General features: G+C 33.2%; 1 non-coding gene across 1 annotated transcript; it reads right to left on the bottom strand.

Moving 5' to 3' along the window:
• Positions 1–11544: 11544 nt before the first annotated feature.
• On the bottom strand, positions 11545–11680 carry LOC124095500 (small nucleolar RNA SNORA42/SNORA80 family). The gene has a single exon (XR_006852498.1). It is a non-coding gene; the product is annotated as a small nucleolar RNA SNORA42/SNORA80 family (small nucleolar RNA).
• Between the last annotated feature and the right edge of the window lie 427 nt (positions 11681–12107).

The raw sequence follows: 12107 nt of genomic DNA, 5'->3' as shown, positions 1-12107 counted from the left end.
AATCACTTGAATAAAAGCCAGATGATAAAATCTCCATATTATTTATTCTTTTATTGTACGTTTAGGAAGTACTTAGAGGGCTAGTTGATTTGATGCTTAAATACTTCTTAATTCTCTTATCTCACTGCCTGGAGGAAAGTTCCAGTGCTGGTATATTTAATATGGCATGCTTTCCTATATTTCATGAGAATCACCTAAAACTCTGGAGAAATCATATTCTTTATGACTCTCATAAATGGTGTCATTTTTAACTGCACAATTTCAAAAGGCATATGTGAGAATATAGTGATATGACAAAATCTGTCTAGGATATTCAAACAGACACCTAAATCTCCAAGGGGCTGGGTAGAGGTCAACAGTTATACAATATTTATAATGAAAATCCCAAGAAACATCTTTTCTCTATTACATTTCATGTACATCACTACATTACCCACCACAAAGATGACACTTTTACTGGCTGAGGCATTACTGCTTCAGTATCAAACTGAAAATCAAAAGTTGTTTTTATTTGGCTTAAAAACGAATACACTACAAAGACTACCAGGCATGTATACATGTATAATTCAAGTAATATTTTTTTCTTAGAAATAATTCAATATTTGGTGGCATATGCTGCTTTCTTTGAAAAGCTCAAGAATAATTAATTATTACTGTACTTGTATACACAACACTTGAGCAGATTGTCTCATTGTCATAAAGGGTAGAAATTTTAGTTAACTTGTCAGCAGTGTTAGTGGAATAGTTTCAAAAATATAAAGTCATTGCTTTGGAGCACATTAAGCCATTTGGGCTCTTCTGAATCATGATATATGGAATGAAGGGAGCATGCACAACATAACATAGACTGCTTTTAAGTCTTCTCAAAAGTCTCACATCTTCATCAGTCTGTTGATTACCTAAGTGCACAAGAAGGTTCTTTGCACAGTTGTATTGTTGTTGGTGTGTGTGCATGTGCAAGTTTCTCACAAACACCCTATAAGTCATGAAAATAGAGTAAAATTGAACTTGTTGGGACATCAGAAAGTGTACTTTTAAGCTTTGGCCTCACCCAGTGTTCATCGTACTCTTTTTTTTTTATTATTGGTTGTTCAAAACGTTGCAACGCTCATGATATATCATCTTCCATACATTTGACTCAAGTGGGTTATAAACTCCCATTTTTACCCCAAATACAAATTGCAGAATCACTAGACCTATTTACCTAATAATGCGTGCATTCATTTCTTATTTGTAAAAATGAAGATTATATAAAATACAGTAAAAATTGAGGGATTATATAAATGTGATTTATTATTAAGGACTAAGCTGTGCTACAATAAGATGGAAATTCTGAGTTTGAATTCCATTTGAAATCTAAGTTTTGAATAAATACCAAAACAATGACAATTTTCTCCCCCCCCCCCTTTTTTGCTACTGGGGATTGAACTCATGGGCACTTGGCCACTGAGAACAATGACAATCTCTCAGTGTACTCTGTGACAGTAACTGATAAACATTATCCCCTTTTCTTTTCCTTTACCCTTGCAGACAAGTCCCAACATCACAGAAATTCAGTTTCATTGTTTTATTTGCAATAATTAATGGTTACTTATGTATTTAGTTTAAAGATTAATAAAACAATCCAAATTAAAATTTTTCTGAATTTTAATGACTCCAGAAAGATGAGAAATAAAGTCAGGACATAGTTATGGGAAAATGTCTTTGCGGGTTTGATCCTTCAAATAAACATCAAAAGATGAGAATCAATGTTGTCAGAGTCTGGACAGACTACAGTAAGGCAAGTGCAAGGCTGTCCGGGGCTGGTAGAGTGTCTGATGGAGAGTGGATGATGGGTGTGGGATTCCTTTTAGGAGGCTGGAAATACTGTGGACCTGGGAAGTGACTGTTGCAGAACACTGTGAACACACTACTTCAAAACTGTAATACAGAAGACTTTACACTGTATGTATTTTGCAATAATAATTTTTCTAAACCAGACAGTTTGAAATAAATTCAAATAACTCATCTTATATTTAAAATATTAAATGCAAACACAAATTCCAAATCCAAATAGGTTTCTGGTGAGTTTTATCCAGTGTTTTAGGGAAATATGCACCAAAACTCAGCATCCCTCCACCCAGAAAATATAAGAATAGCTATATACTCTAAACTTATTTAAGATGATAACTTAATCCTCATAATCAATAGTTGATGTTATAAAAATATATACTAATATCTTTCATAAATGTACATAAGAAAATTTTATTCAAACAAACATAATAAATGTGAACTCTGTGTGCGTGTGTGTATGTGTGTGTGTGTTTATCAATATCATGACCAAGTAAGACTTACCCCAAGATAATAAGGTTAATTTCATATTTAAAATTTATTTAACCTCAAGCATATATACAATTTTTGTCAATTTAAAAAGAAATACAAAATAACTCTCATTCAATGGATTTTACCATGCTAACCAAACACAGAAGGAAAACTATATGGAAACTTCAACAATTGAGGAGAAAGGAAGATGAAAATATCCAACATTGATCATGAGACTAGAATGTTGTGAAAAGGCATCCTAAGGCTATGATGTCAGAACTCTGATGTGTGATTTCAGGATAAGGCAGTGAGTGTCCAACCAAGGCTCAAAAAAGCACAGAAATTCTGATAGTATATGAACATATATATTAATATATACATGAAAGCTAGCCATGGGTATCAAAATGCACAAAGGTCATCACAACTATTAAAGGGCTACCAAGACACAAATCCTAGGTAGGTCTCTGTCTTTTTACACAGAAATCAGACATTTTCTTTTTACATAGAACACACAGTGTATTTAATGACATACAACTACTTAAAAAAATAATATCCAGAACATATGCATATTTAACTATAAAAACAAAATATTTCAATCATAAAACAGCACTTTTAATAGAATTTCAGGTAGTAAGTTGGACTTGTCAATAATTATTCTGAAGGACTAAAGCACAAAATAAAAGACTATTCTAAGTATACAAAAATAACAAAATGTTGTACTATAAATCTTATGAACAAATTCACAAGGCAGACATGTACAGAAACATGTATATGTTTATTTTTGAGATCTGTTACCAGATCTCAAAATTTTTCAGAAAAAAATTGTCTATGCTGTGTATATATGTATTACGTTATTTTGAAAGTCAGCTTTGCCTCAATTTAACAAAAATATCTGACAAGAACAGCTCAGAGGAGGAAATATTTATTTGGGGCACAGGAATTCAGAGATTCAGTCTATGGTCATTGGACTCCATCACTCTGGACCCAAGCTGAGGCAGAATATCCTGGCAAAAGTGTAGGAGAGAGGAAAGTGGCTCAACTCAGGGAACCAAGAAAGCAGAGAGACAGAGACACCAAGGACAAAATACAAACCACCAAGGCATACCCCCAATGACCAACTTCCTCTTACTATACCTACCTGCCTACAGTTATTACTCAGTACACTAATGTTTTAAATTATTAATCCATCAAATGTATTTGTCCACTGATGAAAGTTTTCATAATATGATTTTACCTTCTGCATTAACACAAGGAGTTAGAGATCTCATGAACAAATTGCTTCAGTTATTATATATGTTTTACATGTAATACATGTATACATCACACATATAATACATGCTTTGGTTATGTAGATCTCATAATGCTATATAATAATGCATTATATAATTTTATCCATAACCAAATATTTTAAAATATTTGTGATCTATCCATATTGATATACTCACACACATATACATTCATTTGTTATTGAAGATTTTGGGGGATCAATTGCATTATTTAAGAAGGATAAACATTCAATACTCTTATATCAGTTTCAGCCATAAATGTCTTATACTTCTGACAAACATCAGCAGTTTGTAATGCCTGCTTTCAATGAAAAACTGTTATAAATATCACTTGTAATTTGATTAATGTTACATCTTCATTTCAGTGTATTTTAGAAATTATTTCCTAGCAGAAGCTATGTGGTCTTAAACTCAAAATCCATGTATTTTTACAAGCATCAAGAAACAGCAGAATACAACAGGCAATAGTATGGCAGTATGTAAAAACGTGGATGTGTAACCAATGTGATTCTACAATCTGTATACTGGGAAAAATGGGAATTCATAACCCACTTGAATCAAATGTATGAAATATGATATGTCAAGAGCTATGTAATGTTTTGAACAACTAATAAAAAAAAGAAATAATCCTCTAATTTTAACATATTAACTCTTTGACAATCAAAATTTTAGTGCTGGATTATTAGCTGATACTTTGTCTTCCCATATTGTCACTCTAAAAGTATTAATTCAGTTTATTTTTAGATTTTATGTTTCCCATGTGGTGAGTTTATATTCAATTCTGTCTAAAAAGGCATAAAAAGTATAATCCCAAAATGAAAAATAGAGATAACTCTATTAAGTTTTAAGGGACATTCATGTCCAAAGGAATTGGTTATTTCCTAATCTTAAACGAGCAAAATCTTTAATGTGCTTAGGTAGAGAGCTAGCTGCACATGAGTTCTTTGCCACTATTATTAACTGATCATGAAAAGGAGGGTGAAGAGAGAGAAGTTTTCTATTTTAATAATCAAAACCCACTTTGACTGTGTTTCCCACTGATAAAAAATGTAGCATCACATTTTCAAGGTAAAATGAACACAGAACTAAATGCTATCATCCAATGGCACATGGCTCAGACAAACCAGAAGAAAGCTTTGGATACTGTCAATGGTCACAGAGTTAAAAAAAAAAAAAAAATCCTCAAAATCTTTTGGCCACAAAGATCCCTTATATATCATTTGGTCTATAGGACAACATAATAAGTTGTGTAAAAGAATAAACTTAGTAAAATGGTGATTGCTTCAAAATATAAGAAACATGCAGAGCCTCTTTTAGTGTAAATTGTAATGTGACTTCCTGTTCTTCAAAGATGCCTTTCTGCCTCTGTTCTTACCTGACTACATGCTAGAAATCTGGCAAATACAGTCAGCATTTATTAAATATCATTATTCTGACAGAGGCTACTATGATTAGAAAATGGTTTATCCTTTCTGAAATTCCTTTTGGAGTTTAATTCCTAGTGTGAGGTATTGAGGAAGTGGAAACTTAATCCAACAAAAGCATTTTAAGGCAGCATTTTTAGGAGGCTTTAGGATCAGATAGATTAGATAAGGTAATCAAGGTGAGGCGCTTACATAAGAGAGCAGAGTACATACCCATGAGCACACCCTGTCCCCTGTGACATCTTGGGGTCCTGTCAGCAAGAAGATCATCACCCAATGTGACCCTTTGATCTTGAAATTTCAAAACAATGAGCCAAAATAAATCTCTTTTCTTTGAAATTTACCCACTCTGTGGTATTGTGTTATTTGTAACAGGAAATGAATGGTCTAAGTATAGACACTGACAGAACTCAGCTCAAGTTCACAACCACATTATTAACTCATGTGACTAGTGAGGGGGAAAGTCAATAAGGCTGCAGTGCTCTGAAGTCTGCCTGAGAGCTAGTCACAGGCCAGGTAATGTTGCTAAGGGGATGGCTACCTATTGCCTTCTCTTTTGAAACTGGCCAGTCAAGCCATTGCACATTCATGTAAGCCATTCAAAACACTGAAAAAGTATTTTGAAAGCCCTACCCGAAAGCCTCTAATGCCTCCATATGCCTTCTGAGTGTGTTATGTATGCCTCAGTATCAACACTGCACAAGCAGCATATGGTTCTTTGATGGAATGTAATGGGGAATGACAGGCTGTTTCAAGATGCTCTATCACCAATTTCATGAATAATGCATTAGTGTAACAGGTATAATCAGTGTCATTTAAGTCTTCAGGCTCCAGAGAGAAAACAGTAGCATGCATAAGAATCAATGATCTGCTTTCATGTTTTAAGTGGGTATTTTATCTCAAATATCAGTCTTTATTTATTTCCTTTGGAAGCAAGGTTATATTTCCCAGTGTAGAAAATAATTAAATAGAAATATATATAGCAGCTCCATAATTGAAGTTAAACTTGGGTTATACCCCTTTATTTAAATCCAGGAAATAAAAATAAATAAATACTTAAAGGGGCATATATTTAAGTATTAAAAGGTGATTATACAATTTTGATAAAATTCATTTTTATAAGACTCACTTCAGAAAGAAATGTTTCACAATGAATGTATCCATGTAATTGTTAGCATACTAATGATATGATACTTCATAACAGGTATAAAGCTTTACTATTAGAATCAACTTCTCAAATAACATACAGTGTTAACTCTAATTTTATAATTATATTTTCTCACTGACTGGTTTCACAAAACATCTTTCTGGAATTTGAGGTAATTACAGTGTTATTTTAATAGGAAGATAGATAAGGATGTTAAATCTGTGAATTTGTTAATGTGAAAAATAAAACAAATACTACTTTTGAAACCAATTTAGATACAGATATATCCTCCCAACAAACTAGGCTCTGCTAAAGTAATCCTTTAGCTGCTGCATTTTGTGTATTTCAACTGATTAATCAGAGGAAAAAGAGTAGGCTGATTGTCTTTTTTATGGATAAGCATGCAGTTTATAAATTTATTCTCTTGGGATAATATTTGCTACGTTCTCATTTCTAGATCCCCCACAAAACTTATAACAAGCTTTGCAGAAAATATACTACACAGATAATATTTAATAAAATCATATTAAATTTAAAATTAGAATTTTGAAAATCAGAGGGTGAAGTCATACTTTCTGTAGTTACAGGTGGCCAAATCACTTGGGTAAGTTCTTTTAGTATTAACATGTAACTTAGAAAGCAACATTGCCATACCCAATATTCCAAATGATGTATTTTAACAACTAACCATGTCATAAAGAAAAAAATCACTTTATAGTAACCAATGAGATCAGTTCCACAAAGTAATGTCTTTTTTTAACCAAATTGGTTGTTACTTGTAAATCTTATAAATTAACAATAAAACAAAGAAATAAATGGATGTAAAATTTTATATTGATCTTCTAGTCCATCCCTTTAACCTAAAATAAGTCCCCTTTGATTATCCTAAAAAGTCTATTTGAACAATGACAATGACAGTTAACTCACTTATTTGTTGTATTAATTTTAATTATAAAATTCAACATCATCCCTACTTTTAATTTGGTTGTATAAGCCAAATGAATTCAATCCCATAGTTGTACCATATGCATTCCTAGACATAGCTATGGTCACTGGCTGAGAGAGATTTAATATTTAGAGCTAAATCTCTTAGCTTCATGGTGGATCATGTGTCTTCTTTGATAGGGAAAATAATGGCCCTTGAAGTATGTGCAAATTCTAATCCTAAGAAGTTGTGAATTTATCACCTAACTCTGTAGAGAGAGGAGAGGTTAGATTAAAGGTTTTAAGACAGGATCATCCTGGAGCCCAGTTAGATAACAAAGGAAAGTGAATCAGGAGGGTCTTTAAGCAAAAATTGGCAAGATGATGATTACAAAGGTTGCCGCCATGTGGTGCCATGAGCCAAGGAACACTAGCAGCCTTCAAAATCTGAAAGAGGCTAGAAGGCTTCTCTCTTGAAGCTTTCAGAATGAACCCAGTCCTATGAATACCTGGAGGTTCTTCCAGTGAGACCTGGATCTAACCTCTCTCTAATCACAGAAATGAAAGAGTGTGTTGCTATTAGCTTAAGCTGAGAGGTTTGTGGAAATTCGTTATAAAAACAACAGGGAAGAAATATCTCTCTGCTTTCCCATTTCAACCTAAAACCATCTTTCTTCACATATATGTGATACAATTCATCAGATTTAATATTTATTAAATAAATAACACTTTCTCCCTAGTAGAGTCCATTGCTAGAAACAAGAGACTATTATGGTTTAGATATGCAATGTCTTCCAAAAGCTCATGTGTGAGACAATGCAAGAAATTTACAAGTGAAATAATTGGGTTATGAGAACCTTAAACTAATCTATACATTGATTCACTTAAATGGATTAACTGCATGGTAAGTGTAGACAGGTAGGGTGTAGCTGGACAAGGTAGGTCTCTGGGGTGGGGCATATATTTTATCCTTCATGAGCAGAGACCTTTCTCTGCTTCCTAGCGCCATGTTCTGAGTTGCTTTCCTCTGCCACACACTCCCACCATGTTGTTTTGCCCAGAGCAATGGAGTCAGCTATCTATGGACTGAGACCTCTGTAACCATGAGTCCCAAGTAAACTTTTCCTCCTCTGTTGTTCTTGTTGGGTCTTTTGATCAGAGGCATGAAAAAGATAAAACAGAGACCAGGTCAAAATTATATTTTCCTCACATAGCTTATACTCTATCACTCATAATTAAGTCCATTTTCCAAAATCACACTGACCAAATTTTCAAGGATATATTTCCTAGTACACCAACATCTTTAATCTCTATCATCCTTTTACTGCTTTGATTACTAGGAGGTGAGTGTCATTAGGACTGGTGACTTTCACTGAAATTGAGATCCATTAGGGAAATATTTAGCCTTTTAAATGTATTTGTTGGGCAAATTAATTCATCTATTTACTTAGCGCTTAGTTATTGAATATAAGACATCGAAAATAAAATAGCTAAATATACAAATAATCTATCATCATAGAGCTTACAATTTATTATTAGTATTAATACATTATGTATTAATATTCAATAAGTTATTGTCCAAAAAGATTTTTAAAATGCTTCTAATTTTTATGTAATTGAAAAAGATAAATGCAAACATAGCATATATAGGTGGGTATTTTCAACTGTTGGTTTAATGGCAAGAATAGATTTTTAAATTTGCTGTGTTCTGCTGATTCATTAGATTAAATGAAGGTAGGAATTGAACTAGATTCTCTTTTTCCCAATGTTAATCTAATATTTTAAAATTTTCCTACAAAATAATATGCTTAAAGCTTGTAACTACAATGAAATCTTCAAATTTTCTCATTTTGTAATTCTTGCACATAGTTGATCACAAGTATTTCAAATTCTGATGACCACACTAGAAATCATTTGAAAAACATGCTATTCTTCTATACTTTCCAACATTGTACTTTATATAATCCTGTTCTGTTTTAATACTTCTATGTTTGGAAAAAAATAATATTCTTTTTCATGAAACTGAAAACTTGAGCTTTGTGAATAACAATAAGTAACTTTATTTAATTTTTTTTTTTTTTTAGTTTTAGGTGAACACAATATCTTTATTTTTTGTTTTTATGTGGTGCTAAGGATCGAACCCAGTGCCTCATGCATGCTAGGCAAGCACTCTACCACTGAGCCACACCCCAGCCCACAATAAGTAACTTTAGAATCAGAACTAAGATAATCTGCAATCTAAATGGCAGTCCTACAATGACTGATACACGGTAAAATAAAAACTCAATTTTTTAATTTAATTAATTTTTTAAAAAATTTTACTTTAAAATTTAAAGAAAAAATATTATTTAAATGATCTCTAAACAAAACAAATAGAGAATGTGGGTGGATAGATGTGAACCTCCAAGACTGAATTTATGGTCATGTAACTTCAGTGTCATCCTGGCATCTATCATTTTTTCCAACAGGTGGTACTAGAGTTCTCTCGCCCTCACAAAACTAGGAGTTGATCCTGGCAGTGACAGTCACTTTGTGCCTGTTACCTGGAAGAGAAAAGCTAAGGTCATTGCTGTTAACCTGGGAAACAGTACTGTCCTGCTGTCTTGCCTTGCCTTGACCAAAGACACAAACACATTGATCATTATACTTCAGAGACTAATATTGCAATGAACCTCACTTACACATTTTAATGCAGCCATTTCACTGGGTACACATTTGAAAAAAGGTGGGACAGATGTGAAGCCATGGTGGTGAATAAATCAGAGAGTCCATTAAAACTTATTAAAATTGAAAATAACTGTAGCTACCAAGTCTTGAGAAGAAATGAATAATGCTAATGACAGTATTCACTTTAACAATTACCACCAGGGATCCAAAAAAAAGATATTTGGAATGTTACTGACTAGAAATCATAAATGAGCCACCAGCTTTTGTCGCTACTACTTAGAATCTGGGTAAGAGAGCTGGAGAATAAAGGATGGAGTATGATCCATGAGAATGTGCTATTGGTATATGTATTCTGACTGTTGAGGAAAAACAACTTTGAATTCAACCTACAGTGAGGGATAACCACCCAGAAATTAAGACTTTTATAAGAAAATGATTATAAATTTATTTCAAACTTCAATCACAAGACTATGAAAGAAACCAACAAGAACAAAAAGACTGTGCATAACTCCTTCAGGAGCACGGCTCATATTACTTCATGTAAACAAGTAAAATGCTAATTCTAGAAAACTTCTAACAAGATTTTAATCAAATGACAGAGAAATTGAGCTCAGAAACTCTCCCTTCAGAAACACTAATTCTTTTACTTTGGAAAATAAATGGCCCGCTTCTCTTGAGAATACACCTTTTTTTTTTTACTTTAAAAAAAGAAAAAATAATAATAATTTCACCACTGCAAAGTAAGGAAGAAACTTTTATAAATTCTTTAGTCAAAACAAAAGACATCACTGCTGCTTATCTCAGGTTTCATTCTTTCAGAACCCTCCATGATAGAAACAAGGTCCTAGAGATGATGATCACCATGGAGACACTTCCAAGAACTGATTGCAGAAGTTTTCGTACTTATGTTGAAAAGGCTTTCATGCCATTGCTGTCTTAACTCTGCAGTATTTTAAGAAATGTGTCACTGCTTCCTAAGTTCTGAACAAATAGTCAACTCGTAAGTTAGCTCAGTGTGTCTTCATCAAAGTCCTCCTTGTTAAGGTTGAAATCTTCACATTGTATGCACCACTCTCCATTTGCACTGCGACCCTTCTCTTGCTTTTTGGCCTGATGTGCTAATGAAGCTCCCTGGGCCTTCCCACTCTTCCCTTTTCTCCAGAACACAGAGAATTAGCTACATGTACCCAGCACATTTTCACCGTCTTGCTGAGACACACTGCTTCAGCTGTACAGTACTAGGTCCTGGTTTGATTATTTACTATTTTTGTTCCTATCAAATGGTGAAGCTTCCAGTTTGCAGAGATCTACGAGACACTTCTTGCATCCAGGCCTCATCCATTTTATTCAATCAGACTAGCATCCCTGCTGTTTCCACTGCTGCTTCAAGCTCTGTTTTCTTCCAAAGTGTTAGTTATATTTCATAACACATTAAGTGGTCTCTTCTCTGCACTTATAAAGTGATATTTGTGCTATAAAATAATTTACTGCGATTATATAAATTCTTCTAATTTGAATACATGTAGGTGTCTTCTGTGTTTTCTGTATAAACAGATGGTAAACTCTTAAAGTCATTTTTTTTTAAATACCGTGTTTAACATACAGAAGATGTTCAATAAAATCTTTCTGCTTTGTCCACTAATTTGCTTAGCAGGATTTCCTAATTTCTTTTTGTCATTGATTTGTCTTATTTTTTTTTACAACCAATTTTTAATGCTATGACCATGCACTTGAAACTATTGTGAGGGTATTTTTATGTTTATTCTATGTTATTGTTTTCTTTCTTTTTTTCTCCCACTGTGCAACCCACTTCACTGCCAGCAGCCTGTGGGTACAAAAACCAAGCAATGCTTCAGAGGCACAGTTGGCTCTGGCATTAAACACCGTGAAAGCCCGAAGGGGATGAGCATGCCATAAATTCAAGCCTGTGTATTATTTGGAAAATAAATAAATAATAAAAAGTAAAGATTTAATATACTCAGATAATTGAGGTAGCTCTGAGGATGCTTGACAATGAAAGTGTAAGGATGTGAAAATCAACGTAAGTGATTCTGGTTTTAGTAGTATCAAAAATAATAAGACATATAGGAGCAAATTCAACAAAAGAATAATATTTTCACTATCATAATATTTTCAATAATAATTCAGTGATGACATTTTCCCACTCACCAGTAAAAACTAAAAATAGACAACAGACCTGAATGAACTCTTCTCTAAGCAGGGATGAAAATTGTCAAAGTGGATGCAAAAAGATGACCTACATTTTGAGTCATTAGGGAAATGCAAAAGAAAACCACAATAAGATGCTTCTTTACAAACACTGAGTGGACTCAAAATGTCAGAAACAACAAGCATTGA

This window comes from Marmota monax, unplaced genomic scaffold (genome assembly GCF_021218885.2).
Source record: "Marmota monax isolate L192 unplaced genomic scaffold, Marmota_monax_Labrador192_F-V1.1 WCK01_AAM20220418_F8-fsc00060, whole genome shotgun sequence".
NCBI classification, from domain to species: Eukaryota; Metazoa; Chordata; class Mammalia; order Rodentia; family Sciuridae; genus Marmota; species Marmota monax.
This window is presented reverse-complemented; position numbering and strand designations above follow the sequence as displayed.